The 19195-nt window shown below is 43.1% G+C and overlaps 1 non-coding gene across 1 annotated transcript; it reads right to left on the bottom strand.

Annotated features, from left to right (window-relative positions):
• Window positions 1-369: 369 nt before the first annotated feature.
• On the bottom strand, window positions 370-464 carry TRNAI-UAU (transfer RNA isoleucine (anticodon UAU)). The gene is made up of 2 exons: window positions 427-464; window positions 370-405 (listed from the first exon to the last, which is right to left on the bottom strand). It is a non-coding gene; the product is annotated as a tRNA-Ile (tRNA).
• Between the last annotated feature and the right edge of the window lie 18731 nt (window positions 465-19195).

The following is a 19195-nucleotide window of genomic DNA, read 5'->3' as shown; positions in this document are numbered from 1 at the left end:
CCTATCAGGTCTCTGCCTCAGTGCCTAGAATATGGCTATGTTGTAACTTGGCTCGTTTTGAACACGCAGAAATGAAGCACCTCTTCCCTACCTACTTGCTGCTGCAGCCACCCTTGGACCAGGTAGTGCCAGATCGGACCCCGACAGACGGGGGAGGAGGGATGGAAGGGAGTACACATAGTCCCCAGCAAGCTGTGTGCTGTGGCAACACAATCCGCACACAACGGTGTGCGGGCTTTGTACTGATATCGCAAGCGCTACGGGGGAAGAAGGGACCCGCAGCCCTGGTTACTATCCCATACGTCTCCTTAGTTACCACAGAAATAATAATCACTGCCTTGAAAGGACCTTGCGCACACTAGGATAAGCTGCTCCAGGTGAGGCCCGAACTCACAACCTCGGCATGCCTCAATGCAAGTACGGCTGTATAAGTACCACGCGCTAGCCGATTGCGCCACTGGAGCTCACTCCTATGAAGTAACTCGCACACGGTGCTATATTCTATCTGCAATGGGACCCAGCATTAGTAGGTTGAGTGCCTGCCTCCGAGATCTGAAAATATCTCGCTCACCACAATCCCACGCTAATTGTTAGTACAGAAATAATTACAGTCAAAATAAAGAAATGATTAGGAAAAACACACAAATTCTAGGATGTGAAGCGATTCCGATAAGAATATCCGGTATTTTCTCATTTTGAACATGAAAACCCGGCCCGTTTAGGCCCCGCCCCGCACCTGCGGTATACACTGTTTCCCCGCCATCTAACCACCATGATAGACGGCTCACTCGAGTGACCGCTGCGCCCTTCGGGGCGATTGCATAGTAACACACATGGACGCTCGAACTAGTTGAAGCTCAAATTCCGTGACTCATTCATTAACCCAAAAAACCATCGTGAGCGTCGTCGAGGCTGGGCACAAGTGCCGCCCGCGCACCCGCGGAATACACTGTCTTCCCGCCATCTAACCACCATGATAGACGGCTCGCTCAAGCGACCGCTGCGCCCTTCGGCGCGATTGCATAGTAACACACATGGACGCTCAAACTAGTTGAAGCTCAAATTCCGTGACTCATTCATTAACCCAAAAACTATCGCGAGCGTCGTCGAGGCTGGGCACAAGTGCCGTCTTCCCCAATCTACTGAGGAACATCCGTAGTGATGCTGGATAGAGGCCTTTGCATCCCCGACTTTCACGAGCGCAACACCTGTGCTGTCCCTGTGACCAGGAGCTTCTCTCTTCTTCCGCTTAACTAATCTTTCTCTGGCCTTTTATACACACAAGAGGCATGTGGACTCGCCTGAAAGCCACGCCGTCCCAAGGCTTGAACCCTGGTCTCCCCTCCCGGATGACTGGACCTTTAAAGATGCAGCCTACACTTTAAGGCGGGAAACGCCGAAGCCCATCCGACTGCGATCACCTTTTGCCTGTACAGGGCCTACCCGCCCCCCTCAGCCCGCCCACGTCGACCAGGCAGGAGCCCGCAGGCCCAGGAGCCCTGCCGGCAGCCGCAGACCACAGGAGCGGACTTCATACCGTCGCCCGCCCCGGATACCCCTCCCGCAATCCGCGGCTGCACACAAGGCCCCCCGGCACCCCCGACTCCTTACCTGGCGAGATGGATGGCTGCAACTTGACGCGCCTCTCCTCCTCGTCGCCTCTCGCCACGCGCTTGGCTGGGGTGAATCACAACCCGATGAACCTCCAACTCCGGACGAGGAGATACGAGGAAATTTAACACTAAGTTTAAAACTATCATAAGGGGCTGTAGGAGGGGAGAATGCTTCTGGGAGGCCGCCACGGTCCGGTGCGATAGAGGAAGGAGAGGCCGAGGTCCCTGCCCCAGGCACTTAAATAGGTCACCAGGCTCCGCCCTCAGTCGCACCGGAAGTGCGTCCTCCTGCCCCGGAAGTGATAAGCGGCCGGTCGCCCATTGGGGCAGACCGGCCGCCCCTATCTAGATCAAGTAGGTGGCGGGGGCCGGGGGGCCGGGCCCTAAGGGCGCGCTTGCCGATGCTCTGCTCGCGCTTGGCAGATTCACTCATGGGAGCCTTGCAAATGTATTAAACAGAATATAGTACAGACAATAGGAGGTTTCAGTTGAATTCCGAAGCATCCCAGCCGTCCCAATAAAATGAAAATGTCGATGTTTCTATATTTGTGAATTAATTAAAATATTTTCTCATTTGTGTATTTTTTTTAATGAATGCTTGTTTTTGTTTTTCTGTGTATTGTTTTGAGGTTGCAACTATTTAAACTGGTTAAGCTGCAATCTACAGTTTACAGTGATGACTAAATGAGGGCACCCAAATTCCAATTTTGATTTTGTGGTGGTCTCTGGATTTCAGTAATGATTAAGTGGGAGTCCACAGAAGTCGTAAGGTTAAAAACCACTGCACTACAACATTGGCGATAAGCAGGAATTGGAGAACAATATGAAGACGTGGAAATGTACGACAAAGTACACTTAGTGCCTTATTTTAGAAGTGGGAGGAGGGGAACACTCATCACAAACTTGATGGATATCCTGTCCTCCGTATTACGATCGCATTCTATCCTATTGGGATTGAAATAGGGCTGATGAGATTTCGCTCATTGCAGTGGTACAAGTAGTGCAAGAGTTCAGCACTGATGAGATTATCAACTTGATCATCCATCTAGGCTGATGCACTGTGACCTTGAATTTAGCACATCGTTGAGAAGGAGGCTAGCTTAAATTATACCTCACTTGAGGCAAGACTTCAGGGGATTCATGCACTGAGCCCTAGGGGCACGCTGTCACATTTGGTGTGTTTGTGCATCTAGGTTGTCTTCACTCCTCCCATCTGTCTGTCAGTCTTCCTGCCCTGTGTCTGTCCGCAATGCTCCAATTGAGTGCTCTGCTTCAGTCTGCCTAGCCTCCGTCTCAGGTTGTCTGCTCTCCTCCGTTCATCAACAGCCCCTTTTGTACCGCTTTATTCGCCATAAGTGTGGCAGGGTATGCTCAGACGCGAGTCCCTTGCTCACTTTGCCACTGGATTCAAGCAAGCCTGCCTGAAGACGGCTGGAATGCCAGAAACCGGTCCTATGAAGCTTGTTTCCGGTCAAGGGAAGGCATGGCTTGGCAGTTCGGGCTGGACTGTTCCCATGAGGCACAGGGTCAGACTGATTTGCATATGGCCATGTCTGAACTGGGGTGGCAGAGTGGGCTAAAGAACGGTGATGGATTAAACCCAGAGCTTTTGACTGGGTGTGAGTTTTTGATTGGTTCAGATGCTCCGTCCATCACCACCCCCTTTTGTACTCCTCCATGACTGTCAACTCTCCACAGTCTGTCTGCTCTCCCTAGTCTGTCTGCTTTTCCTTTCACTTCAAAAAAGTCTCCAGGCATTCCTCCACTTACAAATATAGCCTGATACAGAGATCCAAGCCAACAGGAAAGGAAGTGAGGGAGAAGTGATGCAACACTTCTCAATCATCAACATTCGTATTCACAGTATGAATGCCCTTGAACATTAATTTGCAGATTACCTCCACTATTTCCAGGCTTCTTGGCATACATTAATCTCAGATAATTTGCCGACGTCACACCACAGAACTTATATCACACTCACCAAAAAAGCATTTATTAAGATACCATTGCTAAGGTTAATGGGCAAGAGACTAGCCCTCAAAGAGAAGAACAGGAATTTTCCAAAATGTTGAGGCGTAGAAGAGACTGTATTTAGTATATCACGAGCCCACTGTACAATTTTAGACAATGTCTCTTCAGATAGACTGCATCCACTATTTCTTTCGTCCTATGAGATGTCACTAGGCCCCAAGTTATTCCAGCACACTTGTCAGCGCCGTTAACATGTGGCGAACACATGGACACATTTAAATGCATCAAAGTGATACCAGCATGCTCATTCAGTGCCAATCTTTGAGTAAACTTACTAAACAACAAAGTGGCCATGAAAAGATTACATGTAAACAAGTAAAAATGATTAAAAGAAAAATTTTGCCCGTTTAGGATTATTTGGCTAGGTGTGGTAGAAGATTGCTAAAAGAGCCTATCTGGCCACTTTGTTGTTTAGTAAGGTTAGAGTGGTCTAGGCCAGGTAGTGAGAGGACCCAAGCCTTCTTTGGTTTTAATCTTTGAGTAAACAGCAGCATGAGAGTGCTAGCAAAGCATTAAACTACCACAGGTCGTAATCTGGACTTGCTGCCCTTTTAAAATGAAGAAGCTGTTTATCTACTGTCTGCTTGCATCCTTTTCCTCATTTACCATTTGTTCGTCAACCAGTTGGCAAGCTTTGACATTTTTTTTCATCATCTCATCATCACCATCTGTTAATTTCCACATGTACTTTGTGGCTTTTGTACCGTCCACAATTTTATACATACCTAAGACCTTTAATTATTACATATAAATATACTATCCTTAAACTCATATAACTCCCTAACCCCTTTAAACACGCCACAGACAGTGCTATGCCTGGAACGAGAAGAAGAAAGGCTGCTTTGGACTAAAAATGCCTTTGCGCCAGTGGAGTAACACACAATGATGGGACCCCCTGCAAAACATTATGAGGGTCCCTGATTCTCCCATATCTCACAGATATCCTTTGGCTTGGGCTGATTGGGGACCCCACTGAAAGACTGGAGCCCCCTGAAGGGTCCCCTCCCTGCACTGCAGAGGAGGCAGGGGCCTGTGATACACCCCTGCTTTGCTCTCTCTATTTGCCCAGTAGACCTGGCGTAAAATTCTGCTCCGCTCGTGGAATTTGTGGAGTTTTTCCTACTCTGCGCTCCGTGTTGAGTACGAAGTTCCCAAAAACTCCATACAGCGGCACAGAGCGGAGTTTCTCCTCTCTCAGATCTCGCCAACGTTAAGTTGACGAGCGCAAGCGAGGAAAATACAACGCTAGACCATCATCCGGTGACATTTCTCAACGCTGGCAGTCGTGACAGGTCGCTACCGCTCCCGTTGGGAAACCTGCCACTTGCATTGAGTAAGCTGCCTCTCGAGTAGATCTCGAGTGGCAGAAAGATGCTGCGTCCCCTTTTGCTCTGTGCATGGTCGCGTTCACAATGATTTTACAGTGCAGAACAAACTCCCATCGCTAAAAATCAGCACGAGCATCATTACTTACCTCACTCCATCGCTTGCGTAACTCCGCGGAGCGTAGCTGAGCTTTTTTCTCAGTTCGCCCAGGTCTATAATCCCTGGTCTGTGCATGACACTCCACAGTCCTGAAGGGGTCTTCTCTGCCATTTCACAATGTGCCTTAGAAAACCCGCTTGCTGCAAATATGTGAGGTGTGGTTAAAAATCTCTATTGTGCAGTGTTTTGTACCACAGAAACAAAAAATGGGGCCAGAATTTTCCTATTTTACCAACTTCTTAAAGAGTACAGACAGAAGTGCCCAGCGAGTTCTGCCTCTAAGATGTAGGTTTCACACATATTAGTAGCATTTGCTGTAACAGAGACTATAGTGACTTATAACTGGTTAGAACAGTGTTCATTGTATGCCATGCTTCTTAAAAGGTGCAGGAAATTATTTGTTATCAGAACCAACATGATAATGAGCAAATTGCATTAACACACTGGAGTGCCATACACCTAAATTATGCAAGGTGTCTGTTTTTATAAATCATATTTTTCCTACCGCAAACTTTATGTGCTAGAAGTATATGTTTTCGGGATTTATATAGAGCTAGAACATTTAGATACTCATTTTAATGCACTAGGGATGTCCTAGCATGTACCCGGCTGAAAAAAAATCTGATTTTTTACGATTTCATTTTTGCAATAATTGTTGACACATGAAGTGAGTAAATGACCCGCAGCAGCAGCGTCCCCGGTGCCTCCTTTCCCATGAAGGCGGCATCTATTGAAAGGATGTCTGCTATAACCCCGAGGGAATGCCTGCTTTTCTAACAAAGCTATTTCAGAGGGTATTTCTTTAAATATATATTGATGTGATAAATATAGAATGCAGCACGGCTTCTAGGCCTGATATGACATTTATCTTTACTCGTATGGAGACACCTGATAGCTCATCAGTGCAGCAGGGAATGTGTTATCATGTTTCTGTGTGCAAGTGCAGATAAATGTCATATCAGGGAAGCGATCTTGTGCTGTGGCACGCGCACCTCTGTCGTCATCCATAATCTGTAAGATATATTTCCAGCCATTTACGTTGTAATTGAAAAAAAGCGATGTAAGGCCGGTTCGGTTGTTGAGTCTTGTGCAGCGCGCATGCACTCTATTTTTTTATCGCATTTTATTTAGTGTGTTGTAGTTTTCTTGCATCTGTTGCCAACAGTTATCCCACTTCCATAAAATTTTTTGTAATGTGGGTCATCTCACATGATGAAATAGGGAAGAGGTGTGGCGCAGCGGCCGGGCAGCTGATTCCGGAACCCGGGGGTTTACGGTTCAATCCCCGGTGCTGGCGACAAATTAGCCTAGCACCGTGTGACTCTGGGCAGTAGCTTGCTTAATCTTCCCAACGGCCCCCAGCGCATTGACACCCAAAATATTGACTTTGTGTTTTTATAATATACAAATACAAGAATGTGACAAGACTATAGCCTAAAAGAATATTGCCTGCAGGAATAAGAATATTAAGAATACCAACTACAAAATGATCATCAAGAATATAATACAAGAGTATAGACTACAACGCGTCATGCATCAACATATTGACGTTACATGGGCAACTATATATATTTAAAAGTAATTATATTATTAAAATTTTATTTAAAAATATTTTATGTTAAAAAAGGAACACATTTTAAAAATTATACAAAATAAAAATGGCAATCAAACATTCTTTATTACTTTTTACAATATTCGCTTCAAAATGTATAGATCACTGAAAGAATTTGAACAAAGAATTAATACAATGCAAATATCAAATTATACATTCATAATTATAGAATGCAGGATGGCTCCTAGGCCTGATATGACTAAGCCTGATATGTATTTATTATTGAATACATCAAAATAAACATGTGAAATTATTAAACATGTAAGCAAAGAAGATAAAACCATAAATTCATTAAATTATTGTACATGTATTTTAAAAATGTGAAAGAAAACTTATATTGGTTAAATCCTAAAATACATAATAAAGTAGGAAATAATTTTAAAAAAATAAAAGAAAAATCATGTTTCACAGAAGTGAAAAAATGTACAAATAAATAATTTCAAATGATTTAACCACAAAATATTTTGTAGAACACCCAAAATGAAGAGGAAATAGTATTGCAACTCCAAACCAAAGCATCAAGAAATAAACACATGTGGGAGGAGCTTGGGGTGATTTAATTTCATATTCTAACACCAATCACACCAATCTAACAACTATTGTGGAAAATGCAAAGATTTGGGGTACGGGGTGCGATATATAATTTTCTAATTCCAGTCTAACAAACATTGGGGAACTTGTAAATATTGGGGGTAGGCTAAGATTTACTATATTAACGACAGCCTTTTAACCTATTAACGGAAGTGTAAACATTGTTACTCTTCTAAATCCAGTTTAACAAACATGGGGGAAAGTGAATATATTGGGGAGGTCAAATTTACTTTCTAACTCCAGTCTAAGAAACATCAGAGTAAGGGCAAACATGGGTAATGGTAACATTTACTATTCTAAATCTACAACATTCAATTGAGAAAGTGCAGCGATTGGGGACTGGTGTCCAATTTAGTACTCTAACTCCAGTTGCATGAAACAGGAAAGTGCATATTTGTTTTCAGAGGCAGGAGGAGCAGATTTCGTATTTTAAATCCTATCTAACAAGCATATATTTTAGGATGTCATTTTTCCTATTCTAACTCTTGTCCAATAAGGAATGGAGAAATTTAATGTATGTCAGAATTACTAATCTAACATCAGTCCAACAAACACTGGAGAAACAGAATTAGAAAACATAAGGACGATTCTGATTAGTTGAAGGGCACCCAAACCCAATTGCTGAAAAAAGCATGCTCCAAAACTGCTCACAGGTATCCTTTCAACCAGTCTTTTTTCTTTATATCTCTCTAATTGTCTGTGACTCAGATTGAGCATGTTGCTGTCAGAGTCCCTCTACCTATCCTGTTACAAACAACTTGTGATGCATGGGCAGGCAATGCAGCCGTTCATAACCCTCTGAACGCTATTGGATGACCACAACTGTGTCCATAGCAGCTGAAATGGAGGATTCAGAAATGGGGAGACTTGCCCAGTGATTCACTTCTGTATTGTGTAGGAGAAGAGAATGTGCCCACCTCTAATTGGAATGGTTCCTTTCCTCAGATTGTTTTGCCACAGGGCAGAGCTGCTTCTGGCAAAATTGAAGCAGTTCATCTCCAAAGCTAGTCTCTTTGATGAAGCCATCTGAGTAGATAGTCAGTTTTCAGTTACTCAACAAGAGATAATTACGTTCTATGCTGAATAGAAAACATGAAGGCTAGAGCTCCCATTCCGCTTTGCACAAATAAGCTGGAGAAAATAAAAGGTGTGAGTAGCATTTTTGTGGTCACATGTTAATTTATCCCTACCAAAATAGGAAGTGAGGATTTTAAAGGGCTATTATGGTCTAACCTCCCCATTAAACATAATGCATTATTCAAAATTCAGATATGCTCTTTATCAAGGAGAAATCTCAGCCATGCTTCCTTCCCTCCCCTGTGTCACACTGTCTACTTTTAGACTGGTTTCTTTTTTAAAAAAGGACGCAAACCCTCACTCACACATAGTAGTATGCTTCATCATTTGGGTACTCCTTCATCAGCAACTCTTGGTGCTCGGCAGGCTCATCCAGAGCTCTTGAGGATTATTTGGATTGGAAGGAACATAGGGCCATATGTATGAAGCTGTTTGCGATCGCAAACACTGCGAATCACAAAAAAACGGTGTATGCGATCGCAAAACAGAGTATCCCTATGTATGAGAGTCATCTTGAGCACAAAATTGCTAATCACAAAAATAGCGATTAGCTATTTTGCGAGGCAATGATGCTGCAAATATATTTGCGAACTTGCAATCTGTGACACGCCAATTGCAAAAAATCGCAATTAAGAAGTTCTCAAATTGCAGATTCGCAAAATGGAATGTTTGAAAAAAATCGCAATTTGCGATTTCTCGAAATTCACAATTTCGATAATAGCAATTACCACCAAGTCTGAGCAGGTGGTAACCAGGTGCAACCTATTTAAAGAGGCCCACAATGCCACTGGGGTTTTCCACAATGTGATAGCCAGGAGGCTGCGAATCAGAGCTGCTGCACAGAGAAGGAGATGCCAGGAAAGGTTCTTCAGACCGCGCAGCACCCTGTTCCAGCGGACTGTGGACGAGATCCATGTGAACTACAGGCTGGACGAGGACAGCATAGAAGGAGCTCAAACCTATTCTAGAACACCCCACATGCAGGACACACACCATCCCCGCCCATGTACAGGTCTTGTGCTCACTGCACTTACTGGCATCAGGGAGTTTCCAGAGGGTGATAGCCACAGCAGGAGGGGTCTCTCAGAGTGCACTGTTTCACTTCTTCCACGCTTTCCTAGATGCAATGGTACAGAGGATGTATCACCACATCCAATGCCCCAGCACACAGCAGGCACTAGACCAGACCAAGCAGGAGTTCTACCAGATAGCACATTTCCCCCACGTAATTGGCTGCATAGATGGGACCCATGTTGCTATTTCCCCCCTCACAGAATGAGTATGTGTTCAGGATTCTCAAGTCCTACCATTCCCTGAACATACAGGTAGTGTGCAATGCCAAACATATCATAACTGACATTGTTGCAAAATACTCAGGCAGCACCCACGACGCCTTCATCTTTTACCACAGTGGTATTCACCGACGACTCACAAATGGGGAGTTTGGTGAGGGATACCTACTAGGTAAATGCATTGGTCACAAGGACACACAAATAAAGCACAGCAGTGGCAGGACAGTATGTAACCTGATTCTTCTCACCATGCAGGTGACAGTGCGTATGCTGTCCGTGACTTCATCCTCACTCCGTACCTAAATCCAACAACCGCAGGGGAGCTGAGGTACAACAGTGCCCACACAGCCACCCACTGTTCCATTGAGATAACATTCGGAATACTCAAGAGCCATTTCGGCTGCCTCCATAAGAGTGGAGGAGCACTACAGTACAGCCCAAGACCTGTTGCAAAATCGTGGTTGCGTGTGCCATGCTACACAACATCGCCACCACGAAAGGCACCCCAGCGGAGCTCACTGATTCAGACTCATCAGATGAGGAGGGGCCAGCTCCAAGATGCAGGCCAGCAGGTGTTATTGGTGCGGCTGCCGGGCGCCAGAGGTGAGATGAGATCACACAGCACTATTTCTAGGCGAGTAATGATGACACAATGCTACAGATTGGTGCAAAACTGTGTTTTTATTTCCTTAAGTGCAGGAAAGTTATCATCACACAGCCTGATGTGCACACTATGTAAATCTAAATGTCTCGCACATGTTGAACACACAGTGTGATGCTTCTTCACAAAAATGAGTCAGTGTGCAATGGGTTAACTCACCCATTGCCATGTACCACTCAGGGCTCTTCACCGCCTGCGTGCATGGCTCGTTGCCCTCACTCAGGGTTCCCACTGCCCTCTCCTGAGGCATTAGTATCTCTACCCTGACGCGCACTACGACGCCTGTCCTGTGGGATGGGTTCAGTGATGCTGCTCCTGCTCGATTGCCCATCCTCCTCCAATGAACTGAGGTGTCCTGTGCAACCGGTGGCTGCTGCCCACAGCTGGTCCACCGCACATGTTACTTGCACTAGTCCCCTGGCTACATCCCTGCAGCAGTGTGCTAACTCATGCTGCATGCTGAGACAGTGACGTGCCAGCACTAATGTGGCAGAGGACTGCCGTTTTACAGCCCTAGTAGAAATGTCCAGGCGAGTGCGGAGGCTCTGTCTCTCACTGCGCCTGGCTGCATGGTCTTCCTGCCTCTCAGTTCACAATGCCTCCAGGGCACCCGTCAGGCCCATGAAGCCCACCCTCATTTGGCGCTGCATTGATTTAATTGTCTGTGCCTGCAGGCGCTGTACCTCGAACATGTTGCTCTCAAGCCCTCCGAAGACCTCACCTGCGTCAGCTGAGATTGTGGATGGCCGTGCCCTGTGCCTGGATGACATTCCTCGAGTGGGACGTGCAGGGGACTGTGCTGTGTGGTGTGAGGCACACTGGCCCTGGAAATGCTGCTCCTCCACTCCTGTGTCCGTTGGATCTACCTCCATTGGTGGCAGCGGTGGTACTGCGAGGCACCGTCTACATTTAACTGGGATCACTGGTGTGCCTTCCTCCTCCTCCTCTTGCCCTGACTTTTCCACGCTGTCGGATGCATCTCCCCTCCTGTCATATGTTCCTGTGTTTCTGGTGGTGCTGTAAACATAAATGCACACATTAATATGGTGTCCTGCCTCGCATTGATCATGCAATACATTTAACAGTTTGGAGTCACATGGGTCCTATCTGTCTGTATTTTGCCTTTCCTGAAACACACATGCTGATTGTACCTTGCTGGGGGTCACTGCTCAACTTTTTGGTGCATGTGACTACATCTCCCATAATGCATTGCTGTGTGTGCTTGTGTGTTCATGCACTGGAGTAGCATTCCTGTTTGGTGCCTAGGTCTTTCCTGGGTGTATGGGTGATGTGGGGATGTATCAGGGATGTGATGGCATGCTTCTTAGCTTATCTGGGGTTTTGGGGTTTGGAGATGTCAAGATCAGCCACGCCACTCAAACTCTCAGGCAACAGGGTGCCCTCAACCATCTCCTCTAAAGGCATTGAATCAGTGACAGTGGACGTCCCACCACCTGTCTTTCTTGCCTCAGCCAGCCTTGCAGCCACCTTTTCTTTAGACCTCTGGCGCATGTCGTACTAGTGTTTCTTGATGCCTTCTACACCGCTGTGGTTGACACCAATGGCATTAACCTTCTCCTGGATGTCTGCCCAGATTTTACGTTTGCGTGCCTCGGGCACACGGAGGGATTGTTTGCCAAAGAGGAGCTCATGGCTCACCACCATCTCCTGTATGAGCACCTCCTGCTCCCTTTCAGGAAACTTTTGTTTCCTCTTCCTGGCATCCTCCACCTGCTGCTTGTCCTGTGTGCCCATTTTTCCTCCTCAGTAGCAGTACACTGGTGCCTCAGCTCTCCTCCCAGCCTCTCACTCTGCTTCTGGGAATCAGGTGCAGCATGGACAGTCTCACTTCTTGGTTGTGAGGTCATCAAGCTGCACCTGAATCTCGGACTAACAGATTTGCAATTCCTTATTTGCGATTTTGCAATTAAGGAATCGCAAATTAGGTATTTGCATTAAAATTCTGTGAATTTTGGGGAATCGCTAAAGTTTAGCGAACTTTTATTTACATCGAGTTTTGCGATTTAAAAAGTTTGCACTCCTATCAGAGAGGCTGGGACATCCCTTTTTAATGCATATCTATAATCATGCAACATGTAATGTGCTCAGGTTTTATCAGTACATATTTGTTGCACATGTACTACTTAATGTATTCTAACACTTGCTATCTTAAAAAGAGCGTTCTCATATCATACATTGGGCCCATATTTGAGTGCTACATATGCTGCACAGTTAAAACAAATGTGCATGTCTGACAAATGAATAAACATTCATTTTTATGTAAATGCTGTAAATTAATTTTTTTAATGGAGTAGCTTAACATGTTTTTCATGACACTTGGTGTGGCTCAGCAGGCTCTTAAATCAAGCTTTTGGTTTCTTCGTGACTGCAAATGGGCCAGTTCGCACCTGAACTGCACCACTTGCCCATTGAGCACTGCCACCGCGAAGCTCCAGTCTGCCTGTCCCCAACACCCCTCCTGCTCTTCGCACCATGCCAACCACTAGCAGACTCAGTTTTGGTTTTCACTGAGACATACAGCACCATGTACATCAAAGAAGAATTATCAGGGTATGTAGTGAGAGAGCCTAGAGGCCATATCCAGATTTCAACACCATGTAAAAAATACACATAATTTATTAATACAAATTGCAAAGAAGCACAATTTTTACGTTGGTAATATTTTTTTTAATTTGAACTTGAAGTTGACATTCGTATCGCAACAGCTATCACGCCTGTTAAAGAGATCATGGAAATGTTGTACTTTGGTGCAACTCGTTCGATTCAAGACATTGTGGCAGAATCCAAAGGCATGTCATCAGCAAAATTCTCTGCTGTCCTCACCCAATTCCTTGATATAATGTTATAATGTATACTGGACTGTAGCTATTTAGCTGTGGATTTGCCGTCATTCAAAAACACCAAGGCAGATATTTCTTCTTTGGGAGGAAAACCACATGTAGATGGTGTTATTGATTGCACTCCTGTAGCATTGATTCTACCACATGACCATGAGTAGAAGTGCCTCAAATGGAAGCACTTTCACTCCATCAATGTTCAGGTGGTTTGTACAGCAAGTTCCATGGATCCACACATGATTCAATGGTGGTTGAACAAGTGGAAGAATTTGCTATAAGGACAACCTGGATTGTTGGTAAGTTTATGTACATTATAATTGTTTTTGTTATGATGATGATAATAATAATAACGATAATAATAATAAAAAAACAACAATATAATAATAAAAAAAAAATATATATAATAATAATAGGTTATTCGGGAAGCACGCACACGTGTTTGACCGGGAGTAGCGTGGATTCATGCGCATGCTAACACGACATTGATGTAGTTGGGAGGATTTTGTCCCATTGTGTGACCGTACTGGCGGCATTTGCTTAGATATATTCCTTGAAGATCACTTGTACAGTTTGTTAGCTCCACTTAGAAATTATCAACGTGGTTGCTGGTTTGTATCACCGTCATCACGTTTACCCCATCTGTGGCCTCAATTCGCAGCGACTAGTATTCACTCTCGACAGTACTCACTATTCTGATCTTCACTTGCATCCTACCGGTTGGAATTATCACCGGTCCAGGGATATTACTGACCTTGGAATCAACCATAAAGCCCTGAAGAGTCAGAGACCACTGTTTCTCTGACAAAACACGTGTCGGCTGGCTGCTTTGTGTTATGACCAGCCGCGGGCCGTGGAGGGAGTTACCGTGGGGCAGGGAGGCGGGGAGGGGGAGGGTGGAGAGGGCTAAAAACCGGCATATGGATAATTACAGGTAAGTAAACAATTTAAATAATAAAACGAATTTCGTAGCGTGCACTGCATCGCATCAAGAACAAATGGTGAATTGAAACTGGCGCTTAAACTAATACCTAGAGATCTACAAAAAATAAGTGCTGCCAGGAGAGACTGTAAAAAGACGCTGGAAATAAGAAAAAGCGAAATCTACGATGAGGCCTGGGAAAGTTTAAACCGGGCAGCAGAGCTGAAAGACCCAACTTCCTTTTGGAAGATAGTTAATCACCCCTATTTCAAAGACAATAACGCAGTTAGGATTGATACCGTTATACCACCAGAAGATTGGGTGTCACATTTTAAGAGCATTTTTAACCCAGACGATATAAACTTCCTAGACCGAAAAAATACAAAAAATGTATCAAGGTCAACCCAGTTAATACCCTGTTAGTTACATCAGAGGAAGTGAAACTCGCCCTTCAGAAAAGTGCAAGTGGGAAAGCAGCAGGCCCCGACGGCGTGCCGATAGATGTTTTTATGTGTGGAAACGTAAGGGGTTAGGCCCATAAGGACAAGTGGGTAGGCTGGACCCTTTTTAAATTGAAAACAACAAAAACAATTGCCTACCCACCAATATTTTTACTAGAAATTCAAAGGGTCAAAAAAGCGATTGTCAAATTTGACCAGGTATTTATTAGTACCAACTGTTTAAGTAATTTTTAAGTTTTTCTTGGGCAGTAGTTACCTCCTACAAACAAGTATCCGCAGCTACGTATTTATCCACCACCTTTTCACTCCATTTAAAACGCTGCTTCAGCGCCCTAAGAATGGGGGACTGGCGTTTCCTCCAAAATCTACCCATCTGGCGCCGTATAGATGAGGACACAACCTGTAGGGGATGTGGGTTAGCGACAGAATCAATCATGCACGTGGTCTGCATCTGCCCTACCTTTAACTCGCAACGCAGGTGCATGCTTAGATCAGAATGGAACAGGTTGGGGGTTCGGACCTGCAGGCATGCCATCATTGCCGCTCTGTGCACGAACAATACTGTTTTAAACATAAAATTTGCTAAATTTGTTCAACAAGCGTATTGCTGCCTTAACATCAAGAAAACCGCCAAATCCGTAACATAATCTCCATCGACCAGGGGGGTAATACGACCAACCGAAACCCTGTCGCACGGTTTGATTTTACAATTGAATACGATGGGAGATGCTTGTGACATGTCAGGTCATCTTTTTTAAAACAGTTTAAAGTCTTATTTCTTTTTATGCTATTTATGACTGTATGGGTTTCTCTTTTAAATCTTTTTTTCTTACAAAACTGTACATAATGTGATTTGGGAAAAACTTTTAAAGATATTGTTTTTATATCTAAATAAAGATACTTGAACATATTTCATTTGAATGTCCAATTTCAAAATTATATTATTCACAGTTTTGTCCAATTTCTTTGTGTTTGATGTGGATGTTAGCATTCATGTCTTTTTGAGTTTGTTTTGCATTGTAAATTCTGTTTGTAAGATTGTACGATATTTTAAATAATTCAATGTATAGTGTCTTTCTTTGTTGAAAAAAAGTGTTTTTTGAAAAACTTAAAAATTACTTAAGCAGTTGGTACTAATAAATACCTGGTCAAATCTGACAATCGCTTTTTTGACCCTTTGAATTTCTAGTAAAAATATTGATGGGTAGGCAATTGTTTTTGTTGTTTTCGATAGATGTTTTAAGCATGATTTGGATTTTTGGACACCGATACTAGTGATAGTTTTTTATGCTGCCCTGGGAGGATCCTTGCCAACTACATGTGTTGAAAGCATAATCGTACCCATATTTAAAAAAGGGGACAGGGAAAAGGCAAATTGCTACCGCCCAATATCCCTTCTTGATTCCTCCTCTAAGATCATGGGTCGAATCATGTTAGAGAGGCTAGAAGACTGGGCCAGTGAAAACGACATCTTAACAGCGGCACAGTATGGCTTCAGAAGGGGAATCGGGACGGTGGAGCAATGTTTAAATTTACATTTGTTAATAGGGAAGTACACATTAGCCAAGGAAGGTACTCTTCATCTATGTTTTGTAGACTTTACCAGCGCCTTCGATTTAGTTAATCACCAAAAAGTATGGCAAACTTTAAGAGGGCTTGGTGCTCCCCTAGAAATAATTATTTTTTTAATCCCAAATCTACACCTATTTAACCACAAGGGTACGGTATGTAAAATCCGGGGAATGCACGCCCAATTTTGCAGTAAAGCGTGGCATTAGACAGGGATGTGTATTGGCCCACCTCTTATTTTCTTTATACCTAAACAATGTGGATCTGTTTTTACAAGAATTGGCTGCAGATGCCCCAAAAGTTGGAACACGTCCCACCCCCGTGTTATTATATGCGGATGACGCTGTCTTTATGTCTAGAACTGCAAATGGCTTACAATGCTTAATAGAACACTTCTCCCAATACATGACTAATATAGACCTACAGTTGAATTAAAAAAAAAACATTTGTAATGTCATGTGAGGGAAAGAGACAAAAGAGACAAAAGTGCAGACAGCACCACGTGGGCGGGATTCCAATAAGTAGAGCTCCAACATTTTCATATTTGGGCTTATTTTTTTGTAATAACGGTACTTGGAATTCACACATTGAATTATGTAAAATGAAGTTTTTAAAAACGACCAAGGGAATTCTAAGGTTTGCAGCAAAACTTGGGAATAAACCCCTACGAGAAATTTTAATTTTGTACAAAAGTAAATGTGTTACAGCAGTTAATTATGGAGCTGCCATATGGGGGAGAGCAAACACGACAATCCTTCAAACTAATGAAAACAAGTTCCTAAAAAGACTGCTGGCAGTCCCCAGTGCGACCGCAAACATGATCGTTCACAAAGAACTGTCCGTCCCATATTTAGGTGATATTCTCAATATAGCTGCACTTACATTGTGGCATGGCTTATGAGCAAAGAAAGAAACAAAATTTTCAAAGGATTTAATCATTGACTGTCTAGCACTAGATCAGTGTATGAAAATACCATGGTTGGGGCACATTTCTAAACTTTTGATTAAATGTGAAATATGCATAGACGATCCCATAAGCATACAAGAATACAGCAAACGCGACCTGAAATTGAGATATCTTACAGTTATAGAACGTGATTGGGATAGGATGATGAAGCAAAAATAAACAGTAGTAGCTTATTGTGAACGCCCATGTATGAGCGGTACCCAGTTATATCTTATCTTGGTACGGAATGTCCAGCATTGTTTTTACTTGACTAGGCTAAGGTTGGGCACCTTACATTATTTAATTGATTTCCCAAGAACAGAGAAATGGCATAGAACAGAGAAATGGCATAGAACCCTGCCTCCTTGTCCATGTGATGGCAAAACCGCCCAGTCTACTTTGCACTTTATTCTTTTTTGCCCTTTTTATATGGATATTCAAAAAACTGTATTGAAACCACTATTTTAAAAAAATATGCTTTTTAATTATAAGGATGCGTTGAATTTTTTATGCAGCTTGGATACAATGAAAATTATAAGCTCTGTAACCTGTTACATACAAAAATCAATCAGGAAATGAAAAGAATATTCTCTTTTGGATGCTCTGTTGTATGAAAAATTTGATGAGTATGCCACTCTTTTCTTGACCGCATCCTTTTGCACTGAACGCATTTGCACTTTATTGGACGAATTAGTGGTAGATCGTACTTTTAGGAGTCTTTTGAAAATGGATTTTAATATTTCATTGTGTCATTTCCATGTACTCTAAATTTGCACATATTTTATTATAATCAATTTCCATATGCAAGATATATTCAGAATGTATTTTTATTTTTTCTCTTTGATATATGTGTGTTAGTATGCTTTTATGGTGTCTGCCTTGTTGTCACTGAATAAAGCTGTTTTGACTTGACTTGGAAACTGTGCCATTTGCTTTAGAATTACATCTACATAGCTTACTTTAATACTGTATGTGTGCACGGGACTGTTGCTATATGCATATGTGGTAGGATTTTTCTTCACAGATTAAGGGGTTATTAGGGTCTCCCCTTCCCTGTCAGCACCATACCAAATTGTTTCATGTCCAACACACTAAAGTTAATCAGCTGAGCGCCATCACTTCCTGTGAACGAAAACCCGGTTCTCTTGTATTATGTATAAGGATATTGTTGGCATATAGGCTGTAGTATTCCAACAGAAAAAACTGAGTGCCCTTAACGTTTGCTTCCAGTGTGACATGATGGACATCTCCCATATGGAAACATAATTTACAAATGTATATTGTTCCGCTAATAACTGTAAAAGTACTAGATTAACTATTTCTTGATGTCATACCAAATGGCCTATTTGAATGAATGGATAATATGAAATTTTTTGTAAAGAATATGTAATGCAACTTTAAACTTGTTGTTGTTTTGCACATATGATGTTGGTATCTATTGATAGGAGTATTAATAATCTCATCTTCAACATCACCTATAAGCCACACATGGATCATTGGAACCTTGGACAGACACTTGAATTGGAGACATAAGCAATGCAAGATGCCTGCACATTGGTTGTTTTTAGATGTTGTTCTTCCCCCAAATATTTTGCTTCTGACCTCCACGTTTGGCTGAATCTTATTGTTGGCCTTAGGACTCTGAGCACTTTACCACTGCTGACCAGGTCTAAAGTGCATGTTCTTCTTCCTTAAATTGTGTAACTGTTGTATACATGGTTAACATATTTAATGTACTTGTATGTCCCTTGTAAGGTGGGATACTATATACCCAGGGCCTGTAAATTAAATGATACTAGAGGGCATGCAGCACTGATTTTGCCTACCGCACAATAGCCTTTAAAACCTATCTGAAACCTGCCATTACATTGTCTCTGTGTGTAGTTTACAACCACTTTGACTTGGCATTTAAAACCACTAGCCAAGCCTTAAACTCTCCTTTTATTGCACATAATTAACACCTAAGGTAGGTACCAGGTAGCCCTAATGGCAGGGTGCTGTGTAAGTAAAAGGTATAACAAGTACTGGTAAGTTTTGCATGTGCTTTTGGTGACAAAAAGCTAAATTGTTTTTTACTACT

This window comes from Lissotriton helveticus, chromosome 10 (genome assembly GCF_964261635.1).
Source record: "Lissotriton helveticus chromosome 10, aLisHel1.1, whole genome shotgun sequence".
NCBI lineage: Eukaryota > Metazoa > Chordata > Amphibia > Caudata > Salamandridae > Lissotriton > Lissotriton helveticus.
Note: the sequence above shows the minus strand (reverse complement) of the source record. Positions and strands in the feature narration are given on the sequence as shown.